This window comes from Helianthus annuus, chromosome 5 (assembly GCF_002127325.2).
Source record: "Helianthus annuus cultivar XRQ/B chromosome 5, HanXRQr2.0-SUNRISE, whole genome shotgun sequence".
Lineage (NCBI taxonomy): Eukaryota > Viridiplantae > Streptophyta > Magnoliopsida > Asterales > Asteraceae > Helianthus > Helianthus annuus.
This window is the reverse complement of record NC_035437.2, coordinates 40,109,463-40,120,483: the sequence shown is the minus strand read 5'-3', so window position 1 is coordinate 40,120,483 and position 11,021 is coordinate 40,109,463.

Genomic DNA, 11,021 nt, shown 5'->3' with positions numbered 1-11,021 from the left:
TAGTTCAACTCTCCAAAATCCTTGAAAATTATTCTAACACCTTGTGTATTGATTCCAGGACTTGACATTCGACATTCCAGCTCGGTTTTGCTCCAATTCCAGCATTTTTGTGTATCACGACCTGGAAAACGCAATACAGATCAATAGCACGCAATTCTAACCTAAACTAAACTAAAAATAACGATAAAATATACAAACTATACACGATAAAAGTATGTATTTTGCAATACATCAGGAATATCAAGCTTTCAGGTTTTTCAGTCAGTGACTTTGCTGGTTGTCACACAACAAGGAAGTCCACTTCAGGAGGGTGCCAGTTTCTAGGTGATTGCTTAGTTTCTTGGCAAAGCATAAAGCAAGCAGCAGTTTCAACATCCACTGCTGAGGCTGAATACATTGCTGCTGCAAGCTGTACAGCCCAACTCCTGTGGCTTCAAAATCAGTTACTGGATTTTGGTATCATTGCCTTAAAGACACCACTTATGCTGGATAGCCAGGCAGCAGAAAATATCATCAAAAATCCAATTTCCCATTCTACCACCAAACACATCGACATCAGACATCACTTTGTGAGGGATTGCTATGAAAAAGGTTTGATTTCTCTGCATCATGTCCCAACTAAAGACCAGCTGGCAGATGTGCTCACAAAAGCACTTGATACAGCCACTTTTGAAAGTCTGGTCTCTAGGATTGGGATGCTGAACATGGAATAACAAGCAACATCTTGTTTTTCTATGAATAAAAGCAACAAAATGTTTTCAGAAAATCAAAAATCCATCCTTAAAAATAGCTTAAAAATGAAAATTTCATTAAAATCCTTAAAAGTTTGCCATAACCACTGATTGTTCAAAAGTCTGCTCTACATCAAAAAGTCTGCCCATTGCTGAAAGGCAACCTCTGTTCTCTTATTCCTTGATAACCACTGTTGTTCAAAAGCAGTGTCTTATCCACTGATATGCTATCTACTGATAGTAAAAATCATCCACTGCCCCCTTTCCACTGCTTTCATCAGTTGCTTTCATCCAAAGTACTGTCCTTCATCTTCACCAGTGGTTGTCACGTGGGCAGTACATAGTGTCAGACTTTTTGTAACGGCTGCCACGTCAGCATTCACTCTCTCTCCTATAAAACTCCCCACTCACCATCCAAACAGGGTTTTACTGTCGAATTGAATTCATAAAAATTCTCTTCTCAAAGCAGTTTTTCTTTCATCTCCCACAAAATTTCTTCGATCAATCATTTCAAAAATGACAAAATCGAAGTCATCTGCAAAACCCACATTAAAATCTTCGAAAACAGCCTCTCAAAAGGCAACCACCACTGACATTCCATTCAAAAAATCTCACAATCTCCTGGGTCTTCTCACATAACCAGGAACCACAGATGTTTTCAATTCCATTATCACCATCATGGAAAAATCAAAGTACAAAACTTTGCTCACAGCCGACGCACCCATCTACTTGGCAACCCAAAGGGAGTTTTGGATGAATGCAACCCTTGAAAAACAAGGAGACATTGTCACTGCAATCAAATCTTCCATAAAGGGTAAAGCTGTCCACATTACACCACAATCCATCTCCGAAGTCTTTCAACTCAATGATCAGGCAGGTAAAACTTCCTTCACCAAAAACGAGTTGCACATTGACTTCATTGAAAGAGGGTATGAAGCCACAATGATGACGAAATTAACTTTAGAAAAAGGTTATTTTCCTCCTGCACCAAGATTTTTATTTCATACCCTCCTAGTATGTGTTTCAAACAAAACCACTTCTTTCAATGAGATCCCTATAAAGATTCAAAATCTGGGATATGCGATTCTTCAAGAAGAAAATTATAACTATTCTCGGGAAATCTTTAAAGATTTGGTTAATAATGTTGAAAGCAAATCATTTTTACTGTTTCCAAGGTTTTTAAGCTATTATTTTCAAAAGAAATTCAGTAAGGATGATATGTCTCTAATAAACCAAGGTGAAATAACTGCAATAAACTGTCTAACATCTGAAACATTTTCACGTATGTTAGCACCTTGCAAAACACAAGCAGGGGTACCTGAGCAGATTTTAGCAGCTACCACTGCTCCTCAGGTATCTGCTGCTGAGCCTACTGCTCTAGGTGATCAAAGCAGCAGAACAACTGTTTTGAAACCCACACCTACCAAACCAAAAAGGCCATCCAAAAAGAAAAATCAAAAACCCTCCAAACCAATCAAAAAGGCAACTCTGGCAGATGAGATACCAGAGTTAATGCCTGTGACAACACAAATGTCACTAGAAACCACTGCTGCTTCTTCCTCACAGCAGTTGGTACAAATATCTCAACCCATAACCATAACTCCTCCTGCTTCTTCACAAAAAGGACAGGTTGTACACAAAGGGCCACCACATCATGATGCTCTGGATACACTTGTCTCCATCATCCACAGCTCAATGCCCGGAGCAACCCCGCCTTCTAAACCCACCATCACATCCTCAATTCCACCAAAAACACAACTACTGTTGAATGCAATTGACTTGAACCAGGCACTATCCAGTCCTTCTCAATCACCTGTCAATGAGAATATACCTCAACAAATGACTGAGCCTGCTGTATCATCCATTGCTAACCCACCAACAACGCCTGAGGAGGTTACACCCATTGAGTTACAAGTAACTCTTTGTGGTAATCCAAGTGAAGCAGCCACTACAACTGTTGAACCTACAGGTTTACAGTTGGGCAGTGGTTTCATTAATAAGACTTCCTTGGAGGCAATTCCTTACATAGCACCTCTGCCAACCACCAGTGGATTTATATATCCAACTGGCATCATCAAAAGGTTGTCAAGTGTTGAAGGAAGAAGACCCCAGTACCAAGAAAAAGGGGCATCAGTGGTTAGTGTTTGGAATAAATTTCCTACATCTGCCACTGATAAAACCACTGTTAGTGGGAAATCAGATGATCCCATTAAATTGGGTGATGATTTAAAGTACCAGAAATTGACGGATCATGTTGAAAAACTTGATAACTCTGTTGCAGAGCTCAAAAATATGCTCCAGCAGTTGTTACAGGTACAAAAGGTACAATCCACTGCTGTTCCACCTCAAGCACCTACTCTACAACAAGCACCTGCTACAAATGAGCTCTGGAATCTCTTTCAACCTTATCTCCATCATCAGGCACAACTGGCAGATCAGCAACATGAAAAACATGTTCAACAGCTGAGAAATGCTATGGAGTCTAGGTTCAAAGACACTCAGGCTGATCTAAAGGCTCTCAAAACTCAGATCCTGCACACCACTGGCACTGCTCCTCCACCAGTATTCTTCATTGATCAACTCCCTGAAGATAATGCCAAAAAGGGGGAGAAAATTCAAGAATGGAGAAGAAAGGGAATAACTGATGGTCTTTACCTTGCACCAGAAAATTCAAATATGACCAAGCAGACCCCTTTGCCAGATGGCAGTAAGAAAATTGATGAGACTACAAATGCACTTGCAGAAGCACTTGCTTGTGTAAAAAGGGATAGAGAGGCCAAAAAGAAAGCCAAGGTGGATTATCCGGATCAGGGTACTTCAGGGTCAAGAGATGATGAAAATCTTTTTGATGAAAAGAAGAAGCCTACTAGAAAAGTAAGGCTACCCAAATCCATTCCGGTCAGGCGTTCAAAGTCTGTTCAAAAACCACCTCCCAAAACAGGTGTTGTAACCTCTGTTGTATCAGCTGCTGTTGGTACCTCAGTAGTTTCAACATCTACCCTCACTTCGACACACACTTCATCTACTGCTTTACCATCATCACCACCAAAATCACAATCACCTCCTGTCAAAAGGCAGAAGACAGCAGATGTTAAAACATCTGTTGTAAAGACAACAGTGGTTGGAACACCAGTTGTTTCAACAACTGTTAGTCTATCACAAACCACTGCCACTACAACCATCTTTCCATCCAAAACATCATCAGTCCCTCCTCAAATAAAGAGGAGGAGGCTAACTCCTAAAGATGATGTCACTTCACCACCCCAAACATCCTCAAAACCTTTAGCTCTTGTCAATATACCAAAAAAAGTTCCACTTTCTTCTGTTCCAATGCACAAACCTTTACCTCCTGCAGGTGTTCAATTTCCTCTTGAACTAGAAGCTGTCAGAGAAGAGATAAAATCCTTCTATACTGAGGATGACCCTGCCAAAAGGAGTTTGCCCTCAATCAAAGGATATCCATGGCCTAAAAACATTGATGAATATTTGAAGATAAAGGCCAAACAAGCAGAGGATATCTCGCAATGAAACTCACAAGGGAAATCTGACAAAGAAGTTTCAAGATACTACCAATATCTGCTTACACAAGTCAATTCCCTAGAACGTTTTGCAAAGAATGTTAGTCAACAAATTTCTGAAAGAGCTGCTGAAACTCTGAAGAAAGACTACATTGAAAGCATCATGTTTTACAAGAAATACAAAGGAGAGAGACACATGTACAAAGAGTGGACTGTTCCTGAGCTTGAAGCTGAAGCAGCTAGAATTCAAGATATGATAAAAAGGAAAGTCACTCACACTCCTCCTGATTGGGCAAGGTTTAAAAAGAATGTACCTGAAAAGCAGTTGGAACTAAAAAGAATGAAAGAAGAATTGGTGGTTGTTGAATTCGGAACCAAAAGACAAGTTGCTAGATGGAAGGAAGATTTGGTCAGGTCAACCTACAAAAGGTTGGAGGAATTAAGGAAGAAAGATCCTAAAATCCCTCAAAAACCTGACTACCCTGAAGCAGCGGTTTCAAAAGGACCATCAAAGCTGCAAATCAGGAGATCCACTGCTCCAGCTGGTACTTCCTCTTACAAAAGGAGGAGACAAAGCCAGTTAGGAGGTGAGACAGTTCAAGATATTCTTTCGGGCAATATAGTTTTAAAAGAAGGCGTGTTAAAAACGTTAAAAGAAGAACTTGAACAAGAAAATTCTGCTACCACTGCTCAGCCAGTGATAAATCGGCCAGCCTCTCCAAATACTTCAGCAAATAAGCATCTCCCAAGAAACCCACCAGGCTCAAAAATACAAAAGTGGGCAACTGACAAACAGACCCGCGTATTGACTTTGCTCAGGTCTGGTGGAGAAGTGAAGATAATATCAAGGGAACAAGCTCTTGGCCTGAGTCTTGAAGATTTGCAGGATCTCCTTGATCTTCCACTTAGCAGGGATGATGAAGATACAGATGCCCTTAACTTTGAATTGCAATTTAAAGGCCAGATAAGGGAGCTGTTGATGAGGCAATAAAATATCCACAATAATGAAGAGTTTTGGCATTATCTGTTCCAGGGGGAGATTGTTGGGATTGAACCCTATCAGAGGAACAGACAATGTAAAGCCAAAACTGGATCAGCTCAGTGGATTCAGAATAAGCAGATGCTGATATACATATCTCTCCCCTTGAAAGTGATTACAACAACTGATGACCTCCTATCTGCTGATCTTACTAACTGCTGACCAATAACTGCTGCTCAATTAAAGATCTGACGAAGACTCAAGTCCTGCTGTTTCAATCTACTGCCTTGAGTCAAGCACTGCTGATCCGGATAAGTGTTGCTGGGTTCACAGCAATAGAAGGTTGCAGCAGTAGTTCTAAAGTCTGTTTGTAATAGAATGTAATAGCAGTAGTTAACACAAACAGTGTCTGTATAGATCAGAGGTTAGAGTTTGTTAGGAGGTTAGATGTCACTTTCATGGTGACGTCAGCTAAAGATGCTCAGTAGTTTGCAAGTGCTTATAAATAGTACAGTACTTTGTACTGTTCTATTAGCTCTTCACATCATTCGTCTTCTTTGCACGAACAAACTACTGAGCTCGGACTGAGGGGGAGTTTGCATTCATACATCATCATTGTAATCGTGTTTGAAATAAATTCAATCATTCGGTTCTTTGTGTAAAGATGTTTGATTAAAGTATTACTCTCATTTGATTGTATGCAAAGTTTGTTATCATTTTAATTCCGCTGCACAACTCATCCATTTTCCATTTTAACTTCAAACAAAAATACAATCAAAAGGAAACTCAGATCCAACAGTTGGTAAAAGACATAGGATGGTTTCTAATACAGGCTCTTTTAGAGAAGCGTTGGGATTCAAGGGTTTATGAGTAAAAGATGGTAGTTTATTGACAGTATAGTTTCTCGACAAATGAAGTATTATCTGTCCTTGCTGCCTCTCCGGTTGGTAATAGACATAGGATGGTTTCTAATACAGGCTCTTTGTCAGTTGTGGTTGATTTATAGGAGGAGGTTATGAAACGAATATATGTTTATGCGAATTCACAACATCCTTGCTTTATTCTCTTTAATCTATTAGAACGTTCCTTGTTTTGTCACGTACATGCGTTTAATTCCCAACATCCTTATTGTATCAGACTATCTCACCTCCTTTTCTCTCTCTGACAACCTAGACCCAAACCACCGCAATCAACCACGTTCTGCGAAAAAAACATCATATGTTCATCATTGTTCTTGAAGATGAAAATGAAGAAACGAGGGTTTATTCTCATTAATCTATTAGAACGATCCTTGACTTGAATTTGTGGATTTCGGTTGGGTCAGAAAAACTTAACAAGAGAATCAACTAAAAAAATACAATTGATTACTCGGTCGAATAACCGGTCCGTTAAAGTTGAGCTTCCTGATGCAACTTTCACAGTGGTACCAATGTCCTACTACTACAATCCTTCCAACGCCTGATTCCGATACAACCCTCGATGTTGAAACCGGTTTTACCTCATGAAAAGGAAAGAGTTAACATTCTGATTCAGATTCAGGAAGTAGATATTTATGAGTGAAAGAGTTAACATTCTGATTCAGATTCAGGAAGCAGATGTTTATTAGTGTTTGAGAAACTAACAAGGTAAACCTGAATTTTCAAAATTTTAGACACTTACTTGAACCGTTAGTAATGCTAGATGTCATTTTGGCTGAACCACAACCTATTACAGCACTGTATGAACCTGTGTTTTGAAAATAGGCTTTGTTCTTCGTTTATTGGATCGTTCTAGTAGATTAAAGAGGTTTTTACCATTTTTTACCATGCGTATAAGGGTCGTATACCGTTTATACGGCCGTATATGATTGGTAAAAAATATTTTTACCGATCGTATACTATGTATACGATGATTGTATACGGGCCGTATATTGTTATACGGCCCGTATACTATGGGTAAAAAATGGTAAAATTGGTTTATTCTCTTTAATCTATTAGAACGATCCTTGTCTTGAGAACCCGATTCTGATTTAAACAATGGAATTTGTGGATCAACAGAATAACTGAAAAGAACTCGCCATTCTCTTGCATCTGTATACGTTGATTGTGGATTTAACTTGCAAGAATTGTGTCCGTCGCATGGACTCAGACTCATAATACTAGCAGAACCCGACTCGTCTTCTGTGATGATTCGAAACATTCACGAACCACAATGAACTCAGACTCATACTACTAGCAGAAGAACCCGACACGTCTTCTGTGATGATTCGAAACATTTCGAATCCATAGCAGAAGAACCCGACACGTCTTCTGTGATGATTAGAACGATTCTTGGTTCAATACGAACTAAATAACTGAAAGACAAGAATACAACATTCTACAGCACAAGTTCATCACCGGTTTCTACAGCACAAGCACATACACAATTTGTTGGAAGAACCCGACACGTCTTCTGCTAGTTACTCTTTTCTTCGATTTCAACAAATCTTTCAAGGTCTTAAGTGATGGACGATTTCAACAATACGTTCACAAACCACAATGGACTCAGACTCATACTACTAGCAGAAGAGCCCGACACGTCTTCTGTGATGATTACAACGATCCCACTCACAAGTTGTTGATAGATATCGTCCGGTGATTGTTGATACATGGAAAAACAAGGACCATTCACCTCTTTCAACCTACCAAAACACCAAAATCCGTACCGGTGATTGTTTATCCATACTATTCTTTATAACCATATTCCCACTCACAAGTTGTTCATACATCTCGTCCATTCAAGTTGAGCTTCCTGATACATATCGTTCGTAAGAAACTTTTCGTGCACTGAACCTTCAGCTGTTTTATTATCACGAAAGTACTGAACAACCGAGATAGGCACAATAACAACAACAGCTTTCCATGATTTGGAGACTGATCGGAATCGAATCAGTGATTTTACTGGAAGCCGTTTGATTATTTCCTCTTGGATCTCGAAAGGCACGTTGTCTAACATCTTGATTTTGATTACCAACTCACCATATCAATTTCTAGGTAGTTAACAACGCTAATTAGAAAAAAACGTGATTCATATACACAACGGTCTCTTTGCTTCGTCCACTAGAACTATTTGTGTATGCATTCTTTTGGTAGTTAACAACGCTAATTAGAAAAAAAATCTGTAAAATTAATCATATCGATTGCTATAACAGGATGGATGTGACACACACAGATAGATAAGTTGTCACAGTTGTCAAGACTGTTTGTCGGGTTTCCAATGCTCACACAGGGTGATAAACAACGCTGATACGAACACATGTGTTTCGAAATAGGCTTTGTCCTTGGTTTAATGAAGTTACACGTAACATCTACTTATATTCAGATTTAAACAATGCCCGCCTCAACTGAGATAACGGACATCCATCAAGCTCAAAAAGAAAACTTGTGTTTCCCATAGTCACAAAAGATTGCGGTTTGTATTTTGCATAGCCACCGTTTTCGTAGTAAAAAACGGTTGCGGTTTGTATTTCGCATAGCCACCATTTCCGTAGTAAAAAACGGTTGGGTTTGCACATTCAATCTTCAATACTTCATTAAAATACCACTAGTAGAAGAACCCGACACGTCTTCATGTTACGGAGAATGTTCTAGAAATTGAAGGAAAAGGAAAAGATTTGTTGAAATCGAATTTGACAACTATGACAGCTTATTAAAAGTAGCAATCACCTCCAATCATTTCCTGGTCAAATCACACACTATAAAGTTTAAAGTTATCGTGTGTTGTAGTTTGGAAAGATGACCGAATAGAGATCTGAATAACAAACTGTGGAGAACTTGTTTGTGTCGGTTTCTTCTGCTAGTTACTTGATCAACGGACTGATCGGTAACGTTACTCTACTTGTGCTCCGATCTAAGCGGCGTGTTCCGATCAACGTTGTTTAAAGGTGATGAAGAGTTTAGAAACCCTAGAATGATGGTGTTTTTACGGGAAAAAACGTGATAACTGAAAAACATCCAACATCCATATATACGGCCCGTATACAGTTATACGGCCCGTATACATTTGGTAAACATCAAAAACCTCAGAATTAAATCCATTGAGCCGTATAGTTTTTATAAATCGTATACACTTGTATACGGCTCGTATAACTATATACGGGTCGTATATAGTAAAATCAAAAAAAAAACATTCTTTGCGCATTTTCCTATTCAAAAACATTCTATAAGGGCCGTATATTTTGTATACGGCCCGTATACACTAGGGATGTGAAAATAAGATATAGGGGGTGTGGGAACAAGGCACCCCTAGAAAAAACATTAGTGGATTACATAAAATTACAAAACTACCCCTATTGGATGTATATCAAAAGTCATCTTCTCCAATAAAACTCTGCAAGCTACATCAAGTCGGAAAATTTTTTTGGTGAACATTTTCGTCCTTTTCTTTTATTTCAATTTCAATTAAAATTAGCTTCAAGCATTCGTCTATTAGCATATTCAAGGGGGCGGTGTCAAAATTTCATGGGGGGCGCTCGAGATTTTCACGTACGTATAACACTAAAGAACTTTTTTTCAAAGGGTGCGCCCGCCCACCCACGGCTTGGGGTGGGTCCGCCCCTGATTGGTATACGGTATGTGAGTATACAATATTATTTTAATTATGTATTACTCATAATGCATTATGCTTTAATTATAACTAGGTTATAACCCCGTGTATTACACGGGTGTAACATCCCGAAAATACACATTTTTAAATTTGTATTTAGTTGCAAATAAAATTAGTAAAAAAATAAACTAACTAGGAATGGCACTAACCTAGTTAGATGTTGACATATGAGTAGTTAAGGAGTTAAAACAAAATAAAAAACGAAAGATGAGAGACCAAAGGTGCCTAAATTGAAACTAATTCTAATAAAACAAAAAAAATTAAAATCTCAAACACACTGATGTGTGTGAGATCGATCAGACAAGAAGAAAGGGGGCGACCAAGCTCTTCAAAACCCTAAATCCCACAAAACTCTTAAATTGAAGGTTCAAATTTGATCCAAAACGAAATCCGAGTTGAAATTAGTGATCCCCATTGCAAGGGGGTTGTAAGGTATGTAAAATTTGATGAAAATTCTCTGTTTGAAATTCTCATGAATTTGGGAAATCCGAAACTAGATGATGCATGTTTGTTATTTGGATAGAATATGGATGATATAGTGTCTAGGAGTAAAACCTAGACAACAACATGTGAAATCATATCTAAATTCAGGAAATTTCATGAACACATTGAAGGTGGTTTATGGGTTTTGTGAGAAAATGATGAACACTAGGGTTTAGAAGGTTATTCTAGTGTAAATTGATTCATAGAAACTGATTTATGAAAAATATGATGTTTAATTCTATATGTGATAGCTCAATTAATGTTAATCGAGGCTAAGTGACAAGCCAAGGATTAGAATATAAAAGATATAAATTCTGCCCTTTTTGTGTTCGTAGAAATGCCTCAAAGAAGGCTTGAAACTGAAAATTTAAGTTAAAAACGCATAATTGTGATGTTTAGGCAAATTATGCGACATATGATTGAAAAGGAGTTCTAAACGTATCGTGATTAAACTCTATAGGAAAAGATACCGGAGCGTCGAGTGGACAAGCCGGTGGCGACTTACGTTTGAAGGGCGTGCATTGAAGGTATGTAACTTGATCCGTTACATTGAGTAATTTTGATAATTAGAGTGTGTTTAGTTGTGTTGTAGATTAAATGTTGCGTTGATCGAATGACAATATCCGTTATTTGAAATAATAGGTTAAGAATTGGTTAGAAGTCGTTTGGTAGTCATCATAATGGAGG